A 14,591-nucleotide genomic window follows, 5' to 3' on the forward strand; every position below is an offset into this window, starting at 1 on the left:
TGATAATAGAGGTTATTATGTAATAAGGTGTATTTGTAATACCAGAGTCATAGCCATTAATGGCTTAAATTTAGTATAGGGTGCTTTTGGGTACTATTAGACGGAAAGCTTTTGAAAGTATTCGCCACTATTATCAGATTATTACCTAACTATTACCATGGTGTTACCGAGCTGTGGTGTCAATAGAATTATCAACCTATCCATTCATATTCATCTTCTTTGCGAGCTTTAATGCTGTTTTTCACCTCATGGCTTGACCATTTATTTACTGGTGAGTTTTTGTCAAAGACTGTTATTAACATAAACTACTTTCATAAATTATGGGTTGTTTTTTTTTTTTAACCCTTGTGTGGTCCTCCCATCGACTATATACCCATGGTCCTCAGGGGTCAAAAAGGATCCCATTACACAAGACTGTTTTAAGGACATGTAGAAAAAAATTATTACCAACTTTTTTTTTTTTAAATCATTTTATCATTTAAGACAACTCATGCCCCCAAAATTAATTGATTGATTTGTAATTTTCATAATTTTTTCTTTATTATTGGTCAATTTTAGTAAAATATTCAAAATTAGGCCTCATTTCAAGAGAGAAAAAAGTAAAAAAAAAAACCTGAATACTTTTTTCAATAGTAATAGTGGAAAAAAATTATTCTTGATTGGAATGCACAGACTAGGTCATGTCAACTTTTAGTGAAACTTATGTTTTGATATTTGTATATTTGAATAAAATTTACCAATAATAATGAAAAAAAATGAAAATGTAATGTATTTTTTTTTGTCATGGGTTACCTTAAAAGGTGAAAAAAAAGTTGGTAATATTTTTTTCTACATTTCCTAAAACCAGTCTAATGTCATGAGGTCCTTTTTGACCCCTGAGGACCATGGGTGCTATACAAATGTATAAAACACGTAAAAATGTATGAAGAAAGTTAAAATTTATATTATCTGTAAAGGATGCAGAGGGGCACATATGCTGAAAATTTTGCTATGTTTCTAGAGGTGCTATGTGTGTATTTAATTCAAATTATTATATTCAGCTTCATACTGATTTTTATGAATAAGTGATACATTAAGTTATTTAAAACATTAATAACACATTATTGTTACATTGCTGCAATGCTCACGGTTGTCATCCTGTTCTAGATAAACACTACTTCACCTAAGAGACTTGAGTATCCAGTTCTTCGTTGACCTTCAGCATTCAGTTGTTTGTCTTCACCTTTTCAGGTAAGCAATTTTAAAAAAAAGCTTTTGTAATGTTGAGAAACACTGAAATTATTATTCATAAAGAACTTTCAACCACTGTTCTGTGATGTCATGTAAAGTGATATACAAATATATCTGAAGGAATGGTGTATTTGGGAAAATCAATATTATTAGTATTATTCATATATTTATTTATTTTTAAATCAGAGAATGGGGGGAAAATAGATTATTAGTACAAAAACTAGTTAAAAAAAAAATGGTAACAATAATGTTCATTCATTAATTGACGCTTGGTCAAACTCATATAATTAAGTATTGCTGTCTCATTAACATGTTGTATTTATTTATTTTGATCTGACTTTTCCAGGTTTCCTGTGTCCTGCATCTTCAAGACAGACTAAGCTAACTTTTCATATTTTTTGCACATTTATATTTAGGTTAGCTTAGGAGTAGGTTAGGTTTATAGTAGAGTATTTAGTTTGTATAGTTTAGCTTTTTATGCTGGTCTAGGGACAGTTAAGTTAGCAAATTAATTTAGTTCAAATCACTTACAGTTGCATATTATTGTTACAATTGTGTTATTTTGTGAGTTTTTGTTGTACAGGCTATTGTATATTGCAGGACCAAGTGAGACGAGGAAGACCACTGCTTCCAAGATGCCGCTCAGAAAGTGCGTTGGACAAGTCTCGACCTTGCAGATCCTGCCCCACTTAACCCAACCACTTCCGACCATGGGGTACCTCAAAGACCTCCGTCAACCAGCCGGCTGTGGATGATGGATAACGCACCCACAACTCCTTCTCCAGTCTACAAGGTATGGGTTTGTTTTTTTCCCCATCACAGTGGACACAGACATGGCCTGATAATACAATCTGCTGTCTTAACTACTTCCTTTGAATAATAAAATATTAATTCACAATTGAATATTTATAATGTATTAATAAATTTGGTATTGTGTGTCATCAGGTTCTGAAAATACAGACACCCCCACAGTCCAAGAACAGCTGGATGACCTCTGGACCCACTTGCCCCCGTTCACCAGTTGAAAAGATAGGCTTTTTAAAAAATTCTTCAATTGGTAATTTTGCACAAAGTGATACATAAAACATTGTATGTCTTCCATTTCAACAAACATGAAATGTATATTTAAATACATGACTTAATGCAAATCAATCATACTAAACATCATCTTTTTTTTTTAAACCAACCATTGCACGCACTTCCATCCAAGGAGAGGTTACATCTTGATGGTAACTTTTTAGATTAACAAAACTTTTGTGAGATTTGTAATTGTTGTTTCTGGGGAGGGGGCGGAGAGGGTAAGTCTAAACATTGCATGCAAGAGACCAACACCGGCGTCTCAGGGGAAAGCTATCTGTATACACAACTATCAATCTACTTGGTTGCTTCAAAATTTTACTATAGTTTTGCAATTCTTGACCCAAAGAGAAGCACATCAAACAAACAAAAAAAGCAATGGTAGATTTTCAAGGCCTTTCAATGACATTAACATTATTTTCAATGACATTCATTTTGCAATTAACATTAGTTTTATCTTCTAAAACATAACTATAATGACATTCATTACCACAGACACAATAATAAACTTCAAGTCTCATTGGATAAAATAAAAAATTATTGACAGTGCTGAAATGATGGGTTAAACATCCTTAATAAGCCCACATTAATAATATATTAATTTCAGGTGAAATATTTATTTTTTACTTTAAATTCAAATCTCATTTAAAGAAATTGATACTATATAGTATTTTTCATATGAAATTATGTAAAAACAAAGAGGAAAGAAAAGATAAGTCTAAAACTAAAAAGTGGTCTTCCTCGTCTCGCATTGTCTCAGTAGCAATCGCAGGTTCGCATTGTCTCAGTAGCAGTTGCAGGTTCGCATGGTCTCAGCGGCAGAGTTACTGGTTCACATGGTCTCAGCGGCAGAGTTACTGGTTCACATGGTCTCAGCGGCAGAGTTACTGGTTCGCATGGTCTCAGAAGCAGAGTTACTGGTTCACAGGGTCTCAGCGACAAAGTTACTGGTTCACGTGGTCTCAGCGGCAGAGTTACTGGTTCACATGGTCTCAGCGACAGAGTCGCCGGTTCGCATGGTCTCGGTGGCAGTCGCAGGTTCGTATGGTCTCAGTGGCAGTCGCCGGTTTGCATGGTCTCAGCGGCAGAGTTACTGGTTGGCATGGTCTCAGAGGCAGAGTTACTGGTTCACAGGGTCTCAGCGACAAAGTTACTGGTTCACATGTTCTCAGCGGCAGAGTTACTGGTTCACATGGTCTTTTCCTACCTTTCTATTTATAAATTATTTCTGTAGAATGAAATCTGCGGCCTGGAGCGCAGTTTTCAAAGATATTTTTTGACAATTCGTTCTCTCCCTCTACACTCTGCTTGATGACATCACCACTCTAGACTCTCCATAGGGTTACATTGGGGGGATTTTTTTACGTGTTTTTGCCCAATAATTTGAAAACCTTTTTGTTGAAACCCTTAGAAAAGTCATAGCACACTTGTCATGGGCGAGTCGGTCGATTTGATACCTTTTTTGTGTATGTGTGGCCAAAACTCTGGGAGGAGTAGTCGACCGAAAAATGACACGGAAGAAACGGAAGAATAAAAATAGACCCAGTGAATAGTATTTAGTGTGCTTTTGCAAGCAAGCACACAAAATAAGCCCGGTGAATAGTAGTTAGTGTGCTTTTGCAAGAAAGCACACAAAATAAGCCCGGTGAGTAGTAGTTAGTGTGCTTTTGCAAGCAAGCACACAAAATAAGCCCACAGAATAACAATTAGTGTGCTTTTGCAAGCAAGCACACAAATTAATAAATTATAAATAAATAATGTGTATATATGTATGTGTATATATGTATGTATATATACATATATGTGTGTGTATATATATATATATGTATATATATATATCATACATATATCATATCATACATATATCATATATATATATCATTCATATGTGCTGCATAAGAGTTTTTGATATGTACAATTATCACATTAGAATATGAGCATTCTAGTGGCACTGCAGGGAACTGACAGTGACAGTTTTAAATGTGTTAATAACTTGGCTGGGATGTATATATATACACACACACACACACACACACACACATATATATATATATATATACATATAGAGAGAGAAAGAGAGAGGGAGAGAGAGAGAGAGAGAAATTTTGATGACTGCCTAGGAGAAATATGTCTATTCAGTCTATAAATGGTAGATAAAACACATTATCCCACCAGTTGCAATTGTGACCGACCATAAAATACATTATTGAGTGATAAAAAAAGATATTCCAAATTCATAAAATAAACTTTTTTTTATTTCAGTAAATAATGAGTGACAGTGAAATACTCAAAGGGCAAGATGCCTTGCCTGCACCAGTAAATGGGAAATATCCTTCACTGGACTTTACAATAAAGTTTTATGAGTTTGAAACTCACGCACACACTCCACACATTAGGTTATCATGTTTGTCCGACTTGCAGGTCAGAGCATTTTAAACATGATAGAAAAAAACAATTTAAAAAAACCCAGCATGTAATGACATCCTCCTCTGCAGCACTGTGCGGCTGCTTGGTTGACACTGGGGAGGACTTGGCAGAGTTAGCAGCTTCACACTGTGTGTGTCGCTTCTGGTATCCACTGACAACCTTTCAAGTCAAATCCCTGTTTCTATAACAGACAGGAAAAAATCTTTACCCAACCACTTTGTCACTTTGATTTGACTCTCTGTAATTGACCCTTTGACCCCTAGTTAAATTGGTATTTTGTGCTGCTGGAATGTTCATCATTTTGTCAAATGTGTGACACAAGGCAACCAAGGTTATAATGTCATGAAATGATTTTTGACCAAATTAAGCAGACAGTGAAAGCACTTCAGCTCTTCATAGAAACTGTTTGCCCAGCTTTTCATTTGCCGAATAGAGTTAAAGAGAACTGGACCTCATCAGTCTATATATGACAGACTTAGCAGGAAAGAGAACCTTGAGTCTGTAAAACTAAAAATTCTGAAAAAATTCTAAAAAGCAACACAACCAGAATAGATCACAATGAAGCCCTAAATGCTGCCTGTGCTACCTAGTCTGCCTTTGAATTAATTAGCATTTAACACTTCATTGGACGAATATTTACTTGGTCCCCTCAGCTTCTGGAGTCAGTAAAACATGAAATTACCTTGAGTCTATCATAAACGGTGTGTCTGCAGGAATACAAATCTAGAAATCCACAGATGCCCATAAAATTGGAATAATTTAGTTTTCAGACACAGTCCTCTGTTCATTGTGGTTTCATTTTCACTGTGATATGTTTGGAAGAGATTAATTAATAAAGGTTTGAGAAGATTTACACATTATCTGTCAACTTTATGGGCGACTGTGTTTTATCATCTCTTCTGCTTCCATGTTGACCAGCTATAGGTCAAGGTTTGACATTATTTACACTTTATATCACTGTTTTCAAGGATGTGCTGATTTACACACAGTTACATTCAACTGGATAGGGGGCTCACAGTAATTTTAGGTCAACTGTGTTCAGAGATTATAGGGTCAACCATTTCAGCCCTCACCCAGGCCATCACTCAAACCACTCTTAGATCAAGTATCATGTTGGCTCAGGGTTATATTGGCCTCCCACCCACCCATGTGTGTGTACACATGTCAGGCAGTATTGTCCCATTGTTGCTGTGCTATCTCAGTGAACCATGCTGCTCATCTGCTGGTGACTCAACCAAACCATCCTGTCACCCTACAAAACCTGCAGTCAGCCATCAAAACACCAGGGGAAGTGCATCTTAGTGAGGATCTCAGGTACAGAGTCTAACTGCAGTAACTAGCAAAGTGTAAAACTGAGAAAAACTGCTTTAGTATTGATGATGTCATTTTTATGCTAAAAAATCATGACAAATTATTTGACCTTTGACCCCAAAAATTTAGTTACTGCACTCTGGTTTTGCATTGCTGCAAAAGGTTCTAATAAAAATGTTGTCTTCTTTCAGTGAATAAACATTTTGAAAATAATTGTGTTATACGTGTATTTAAGTGTCTAACAACTCTATTCAAAGATTTGTGTATTTTAGATTTAATATAAAGTATAATAAAATAATAATACTAATAATAAATAATGTTATATTTTAGTCTTAATATCATTTTATCTCACTTTTTACTAAATCACTATCTAGATAATGATTTCCCTATCAAACACACACACACAGATATGTATGTTTGTAACGTTTGTGTATCTGTGGTATAGACCATTGTAAGTGAACTTACTGTGGTCTGCTTTGGTTTAGAGGTGGATTTGTAGTAGCAATTTTTATACAATTATTTCAGTGAAATAAAGCAAAATTGAAATGTAAAACATTGTCACAAAAGTTCATTTTTAATTATAACTCAATTTCGCCCAAAAATGTAGTTACTGCAGTTAGGCTTGGTAGGGCAGTAGTGATACTGATCATACTTGTGCTAGTCATATTTCTATTATTATTACTATTACTACTACTACAAATTACATCTGTTGTACATCCTGTGAGAGGGATCCTTCCTCACTTTTGTTTAGGTTTTTCTGAAATACTGAATCACCAAAAGTTGAACTGTTCAAAGGCACTGACCGGTGCTATTGTTCGAGTACTCCCTGATCCGTACTACTCCTTCTCAAACTCAAGAATTATCATCATTATAATATAATTATTCATAGTTAGGATAATTCTTACACGTTAAAGGTTCCCAAGCTTAGGGTTCAGTTATTCTGAAATTCATCCAATATTGATTGTTGCTGTCCTGCTTGGGAGTCATCTGGTTTGTTCATCACATCAATTTCCTTGTATTGATAAGTGGCATCTTTGTTTTAGCATTTCATGTTTTTTTTTTTTTTTTTTTAGTGTATTCTTGTTTATTCATCACATCAATCTTCTTGTATTGGGATGTAGTATCTTTTTTTTTTTTAGCATTTCACCTGTTTGAGGTATATTCTGGTTTGTTCCTTACATTATTTTTCCTGTATTGGGATGTGATCTCATCTGGTTTTTAATAAAGTTTCTATGTGGACTAAATCCAGATTGTGAGACACATTGTCACAGGGTGTTTGGGCCATTTATCACTAGACACCCTCACCTGAGGGAGGCCAAGGTTGATCAGGCCCTGGTGTGTCTCAAGCCACTTGATTTGTTATTTTGTTGTATTATATTAATTTTCCTTAATTTGATCATTTATTATATTTTATTAATTTTATTTTATTTTTTATTCATTGTATTTGATTTTATATTTAATTCATATTATTTTAATATTTCTTTTATTGAGTTTAAAGATGCCCTTAACAGGAATTTTTTTTTACAGGTGAATTGTGCCCTCTGCTGGTCAAAATTTGTATTGCACCTGCATTATTCCACAGACAGAGTTTGAATGGAGTTTTCACCAGTAATGCTTCACGGAGAGATATTGCAGAGTGATTTCTGCCCCCTGCTGGTCAACATTTTTCATTGCGCCACCTTTTTTTTTTTTTACATTTTATTCATGAATTTAATTTATTTTTAGATTTATTTTTTCTTCGTTACCTTTTACAGACATTATTTTACATTGTATTGCTGAATAAAATGTATACATTTATACTTACCTCTTACAGACAGTTTATATTTTACGTTTCATTCATGAATTGAATTGATACATTTATACTTACCTTTTAATATGTATATTTCCTGTTTACAAAAACGTTATTTTACATTGTATTATTGAATTGAAATTAAAATTACTGTTTACTCAGGTTAAATCGGTTGTTGACAGGCTCGATATTTTCTTTGTTTTGTTTTTTATCATAGACTCATGACTCATCCTCAGAAAAAAAAGAAGATACAATATAGATCAAAATGAAAAATTCTTCAGATGGATATATTCCATTGAGAACCCTTAAAGTGGTCTTCCTTAACATTTGGTGCAACTGAAAATCATTTTTAAAAATCATTTATTTTCTGATCTTTGGAAAGATATTGAAATTTTGTGTGACAATTAGATTTAAATCCTTAACAACGGTTCTACAGATTTTGGTGCAAATTAAGATTATTGGGAGTATGTCTATTCACAAAACAATAAGGACACTGCAGATTTACAATTGGCGACATTGATAAACGTTATGGGACATCACAGTTATAGACTGGGTTAGTTTTGATAACCATATCATACAGTTTTCTGTCTTTTAACTTTTGAACAAAAACTCTCATACTGTTGTTTCTGGTATTTTCGAATAAGTGCAGTGCGGAAAATGTTTTACTTTCTTGAACATTTCTGCAGAATAAAAATGTATGCTGGATACCACATACCTGCAATTCACAATGGGGTGTTATGAGGATTAAAAATATGTTTTTAGATCAGTTTCCGATAAAGTTAAACTTATGTTAAGTTAAAAAATGTGCTGGTCACAATCACATCTAACAGGAAGGTCAATACCTCCTGATTCATACAAATTTTGTTTTGCATATGTAATTGGCTATGGTCTGCATGTACCATGGGATGGTCTATGTTTTTACATTTAAAATCTTATGTCCTTATTGGCCTAATTGACACTCAAGTTTTCAACTTGGCAAACTGTCAAGTTGATACACATTTTTCGTATCAATGTATACTTTTGACCCATGTTTTGATCAGAAGTTTTCTGCCCAGAAAAAAAACATCTGCAATTCTATGGAGCATGTTTTTCAACAACATTCCACAATTAATTTACATTTCTTGGTTTTGCTTCAGAAACAGCATTTTTGATGTCACCCCACAAGTTCTCAATAGGATTAAGGTCCGGGATTGGGCCGGCCAATCCATAACATCAATGTTGTTGGTTTGGAACCAAGATTTTGCTGGTTTACTAGTGTGTTTGGGATCATTGTCGTGTTGAAACACCCATTTCAAGGGCATGTCCTCTTCAGCATAAGGCAACATGACCTCTTCAAGTATTTTGACATATGCAAACTGATCCATGATCCCTGGTATGTGATAAATAGTTTCACCATAGGAGAAACATGTCCATATCATGATGCTTCACTGTCTTCACTGTGTACTGTGGCTTGAATTCAGAGTTTGGGGCTCGTCTCACAAACTGTCTGCGGCCCTTGGACCCAAAAAGAACAATTTTACTCTCATCAGTCCACAAAATGTTCCTCCATTTCTCTTTAGGCCAGTTGATGTGTTCTTTGGCTAATTGTAACCTCTACTGCACATGCCTTTTTTTAACAGAGGGACTTTGCGGGGGATTCTTGTAAATAGATTAGCTTCACACAGACGTCTTCTAACTGTCACAGCACTTCCAGGTAACTCCAGACTGTCTTTGATCATCCTGGAGCTGATCATTGGCTGAGCCTTTGCCATTCTGATTATTCTTCCATCCATTTTGATGGTTTTCTTCAGTTTTCTGCCACGTCTCTGGTTCTGCTCTCCATTTTAAAATATTGGAGATCATTTTAGCTGAACAGCCTATAATTGTTTGCACCTCTTTATACGTTTTCCCCTCTCCAATCAACTTTTTAATCAAAGTACGCTGTTCTTCTGAACAATGTCTTGAACGACCCATTTTCCTCAGGCTTTCAAAGAGAAATGCATGTTCAACAAGTGCTGGCTTCATCCTTTTTTTTTTAAATATATTTTTATTTGAATTTTGTATAAGACAAGTTACAAAAAACAGACAGAGTAGAAACAACAAGCAAAACCAAACACACACAACAACAACAACAAAACAACAAACAAACAAAAAAAAAACAAACAAACAAAAAACAAAACAAAAAAAACAGGGCATATTTAAAAACAATAATTAAGTACACTGCTGCATCACTGACATTAGAATCTTAACAAAACTACTAAACAGAGATGGTGAAGGTGGATGGCACTCTATGAGGTCCCTTGCCGGTCAAGATCAGTGTTATATTTATCAAGATGAGCCAGAAATGGCTGCCATATATCCGAAAACTTATTAAGATTGTCCATCATGCTATATCAAACCTTCTCCATATGCAAAACACCAGTGAGCTCACCTAACCAGATCTTAAACTGAGGTACAGTATCTGACTTCCAGAGTTTTAAAATCATTTTCTTTGCAATTACCATTCGATACATAATTGTGCTTTGCACTGAAACTCTATGTTTAAGTAGAGAAGGAGAAACCCCAAATAATGCAATCAGTGGGTCAGGTTCAAACACACAGCTGTACATGTCAGAAAACCACTTAAATATGTTACACCAAAAATTATATAGCTTCGGACATGTCCAAAAGAGGTGAGTCAGAGAGCCCTCTGCGCATTTACATCGGTCACAAAGCGATGAAATGGTGGGAAAGATTCTGTGCAGTTTAGTTTTTGAGAAATGAAGCCTGTGCATCACCTTAAATTGGATCAACTGGTGCCTGGTACTAATAGAGCAAGATTGGGTCCTGCCAAGGCCCTCCTTCCAAATATCATCTCCAATCTGCATTCCCAACTCCTCCTCCCAGGAGTTCTTCAAAGAGTGTGAAGCACAAGACGTCTGCTCAAAAAATATATTTACAAAGCCAGAGACTAATTTTCTAGATTCAGGTGGACCCAACAAGAGCTTATAAATCATTTTATCTTCTGGAAGAGACTCAAAGTTAGGCACACATTGACGTACATAATTCCTAATCTGCAAATATCGGAAAAAATGTGTTGTGGGAAGAGAAAACTTGTTTTGTAACTGAGCAAATGTGGCAAACTGTTTATTAATATACAGATCTTTTAGAGTGACCAAACCCTTTAGCCTCCAACTGCCAAAAGACCCGTCTGAGATGGATGGAGAGAATGCATGATTGCGGTGTATTGGGGCATGCAGAGAAGTGTCTGGAAGTTTGCAGCTCTTCCGAATTTGCTGCCATATTCTTAAACAATTAAAAATGATCATATTATCCATTTTAACAGTTGCAGGAGGTCTGGGTTTTGAGAAAAGAAGTGCAGGGAGAGAAGTGTTTTTAACACAACTCATTTCTATGGAAACCAAGGGGGAGTCTCGGCAGATACCTCCGTATTATATCCTTCCTGCCAATAGACAAGGGCTCTAGCATTCGCTGCCCAGTAGTAATGCAGGAAATACGGCAGTCCTAACCCACCCATTTCCCTCGGTTTATGTAGATGAGTTTTTGAAATTCTGTGCGCTTTAAAGCCCCAAATAAAAGGTAGAACTATCGAATCCAAAGATTTGAAAAAGGATCGTGCCAAGAAAATAGGTAAATTTTGAAAAAGATACAAGAACCTCGGCAGGGAAACCATCTTGATGGCATTTATTCGACCCACCATAGAACGAGGAAGAGTCCTCCATTTTTCAATGTCCCTCCTCAGTTTTTCCACTTTCTCAAGAAAGTTCAACTTAAAAATTAGTTTAGGGTCTTTTGGCAAAACTACCCCAAGATACTTTAGTCTGCTTGTAATTTTGAACGGGAGATTATGTAAAAATTCGATGTTGAGATCCGCGCCCAGTGACATGAATTCACTCTTCTGCCAGTTAATTGAGTATCCAGAAACTTCACCAAATGTTCTAATAAGATCCAGCAAAACAGGAACTGATTTCTCTGGTTGTGATATGAAGAGAACAACATCGTCCGCATACAGGGAAATATGGTGATCCACATTACCCAACCGGATGGGTTCAATAGAAGGGTGATTCCTGATACTAAAAGCAAGAGGCTCAATAGCAATGGCAAAGAGCAATGGGCTGAGGGGGCAGCCCTGGCGTGTCCCACGGTGTAATCGGAATGGCACTGATCTTTCTTGATTAGTGAGAATGGAGGAAGACGGATGAGCATATAGCATTGTAATCCATGTTACAAAGTGACTACCAAATCCAAACTCCTCTAAAGCCTTTATCATATACGCCCATTCCACTTGATCGAATGCCTTTTCTGCATCTAGGCAGAGGGCAGCCACCCTCGAGCCTCTACTATACCTATGATACATTATATTCATCAATCTTCTGACATTAAAAAATGAAAATCTATTAGGGAAAAAGCCAGTTTGATCAGAGTGAATGATGGATGATATGTATTTATTTAACCTATTTGCTAATAACTTGGTAAAAATGTTCATGTCTGAGTTTAGGAGTGCGATAGGACGAAAAGATGAAGGCTCAGTTTCATCCCTACCTTCTTTTAATAACAATGAAATATTGGCTTCATATAATGTGGGCGGAAATTTCTGGGTTCCAAATGAATGGGTGAACATCCTCAACAGAAGGGGAGCAATCTTCAGGGAAAATTTTTTATACAGTTCAATTCCGAAACCAATCTGGGCCAGCGGCCTTGCCATTGGGAAATGATTTTATTGCATCCAGAATCTCTTGCGCGTTAATGTCAGAATTCAAAGCTTCACGAGCAGCCTCACTTAATTTAGGGAGTCCTAGACGCCCCAGCCAATCAGAAGCATTCCCTTTTGCTTTTGACATGTATAACTCTGCATAATATTCCCTAAAACGATCGTTTATACTTTTAGGGTCAATAACTAGTTCTCCAGTCTTTGATTTAATCTTGTGAATGGCTCTACTAGCTTGCAAGCCTCTTAACTGTTGGGCCAGTAATTTATGGGGCTTATCCCCCAACTCAAAGTGTTTCTGCCTGATCTTAAACAATTGATCGCATACCTGACTGGATAGGATAGTGTTATATTCATATTTAAGTTTAAGAATAGTTTGTAAGGTCGAAGGGCTGGAGGAAGTCCTGTAGGTAAGTTCAAGCTGCGATAGTTCAGTTTCAATTTCTGACAGTCGCTTCCGCCTTTCCTTTTTCAGAGAAGATTCAAAAGAGATTATGTGACCCCGAATCACAACTTTAAAAGTTTCCCATAAAGTGGAGTCTGTGACTTCCGAATTGTCATTACTCTCCAAAAAATTCTGAGATCTTAGTAGATATATATTGACAGAATGATGCATCGGAAAACAATGATGGGTGGAGACACCAGGTAAACTGCTGTTTTTTGTGATTAAGATCAAGGACCAATGAAGTTGGAGAGTGGTCAGAAATTAAAATATTATGGTATTTTGAGGCCGTCACATTTGATATCAAATTAGAATCAATCAAAAAATAATCTATTCTTGAAAAGGACTTGTGCATTTGTGAAAAAAAAGAATAATCTCTATCTGTAGGATGCCCAAGTCTCCAGATATCAACTAGATTCATGGAAGACATTAAGTCATTTAAAACCGTGGAGGAGGCAGACGACTGTTTTGACTGGGTTGACCTGTCCAAACGGCTGTCAAGCACACAGTTAAAGTCACCACCTACAATTAAATGTGTATCCGAGAGGTCAGGCAGTGAGCTAAATATCTTACGGAAAAAAGCTGGGTCATCAAAGTTTGGACCATATACATTAAGGAGTGTGACATTAAATGAGTAAATGTAGCCAGTTACCAAAATAAACCGTCCATTTGGATCACTCACAGTAGAAACATGCCTAAAAGGAACAGTCTTACGGATCAAAATTGCCACTCCCCGGGCCTTACTGGAAAACGTGGACTGAAAAATCTGATTGGCCCAGCTACATCTAAGTAAATGTTCCTTTGTGGGTCTAATATGCGTTTCTTGCAAATACACTATATCAGCAGACAGAGATTTTAAATGAGAGAACACTTTAGCTCGCTTGAGCACATGACCCAACCCACGCACATTCCAACTAGTAAAAGTGATGCCACCACCTGGAGAAGGTATACTAGGATGCATAAGGATTTTGCATAGTAGCAGCGTACAAACATAATGCCCTAATAAAATAATGATAAAGACAAGAGGAACACATGAAAGCGAACAAGAACATCACCACCCTCCCCCCCTCCCACTTTCCCAAACAAAGTGAGACTGTGAACCATACATACTCTCTTAGGGGCTGCCGGACCATACAGGAGCAACTAACGGGCCCCAAAGTTAACAGAGGAACCCCGCGCCCTCTCCACAAATGAGGACAAGTGCTTGTGAAAATCAACAGCGATAAATACATATGTTAAGATACACACGCACATACCTTACAAGGCGTCATATAAATGTCCCGGTTGGTATAGAAAAACAACTTAACAGTCACATACCTAGATGCGCCATGTCGGCGGATAGTATACACGACAGAGTCTCTGCAAAAGCATCAGCATCTTGAGGGGACGAAAAAACTCTGTCCATAGTGCCACTGGAGACCCGCAGCCGTGCCGGGTAGATGAAACCGCTCCTCACACCTGCATCACGGAGGCGCTTGCGGACGGGATCAAATGCCTGCCGTTGCTTCATCACCTCTGCTGGATTGCTGGCTTCATCCTTAAATAGAGGCCACCTGATTCACACCTGTTTTTTCACTAAATTGATGACATCACTGATTGAATGCCACACTATTTTTTTTAACACACCC

The sequence above is a fragment of the Centropristis striata genome, chromosome 3, assembly GCF_030273125.1.
Source record: "Centropristis striata isolate RG_2023a ecotype Rhode Island chromosome 3, C.striata_1.0, whole genome shotgun sequence".
Classification (NCBI taxonomy): Eukaryota; Metazoa; Chordata; class Actinopteri; order Perciformes; family Serranidae; genus Centropristis; species Centropristis striata.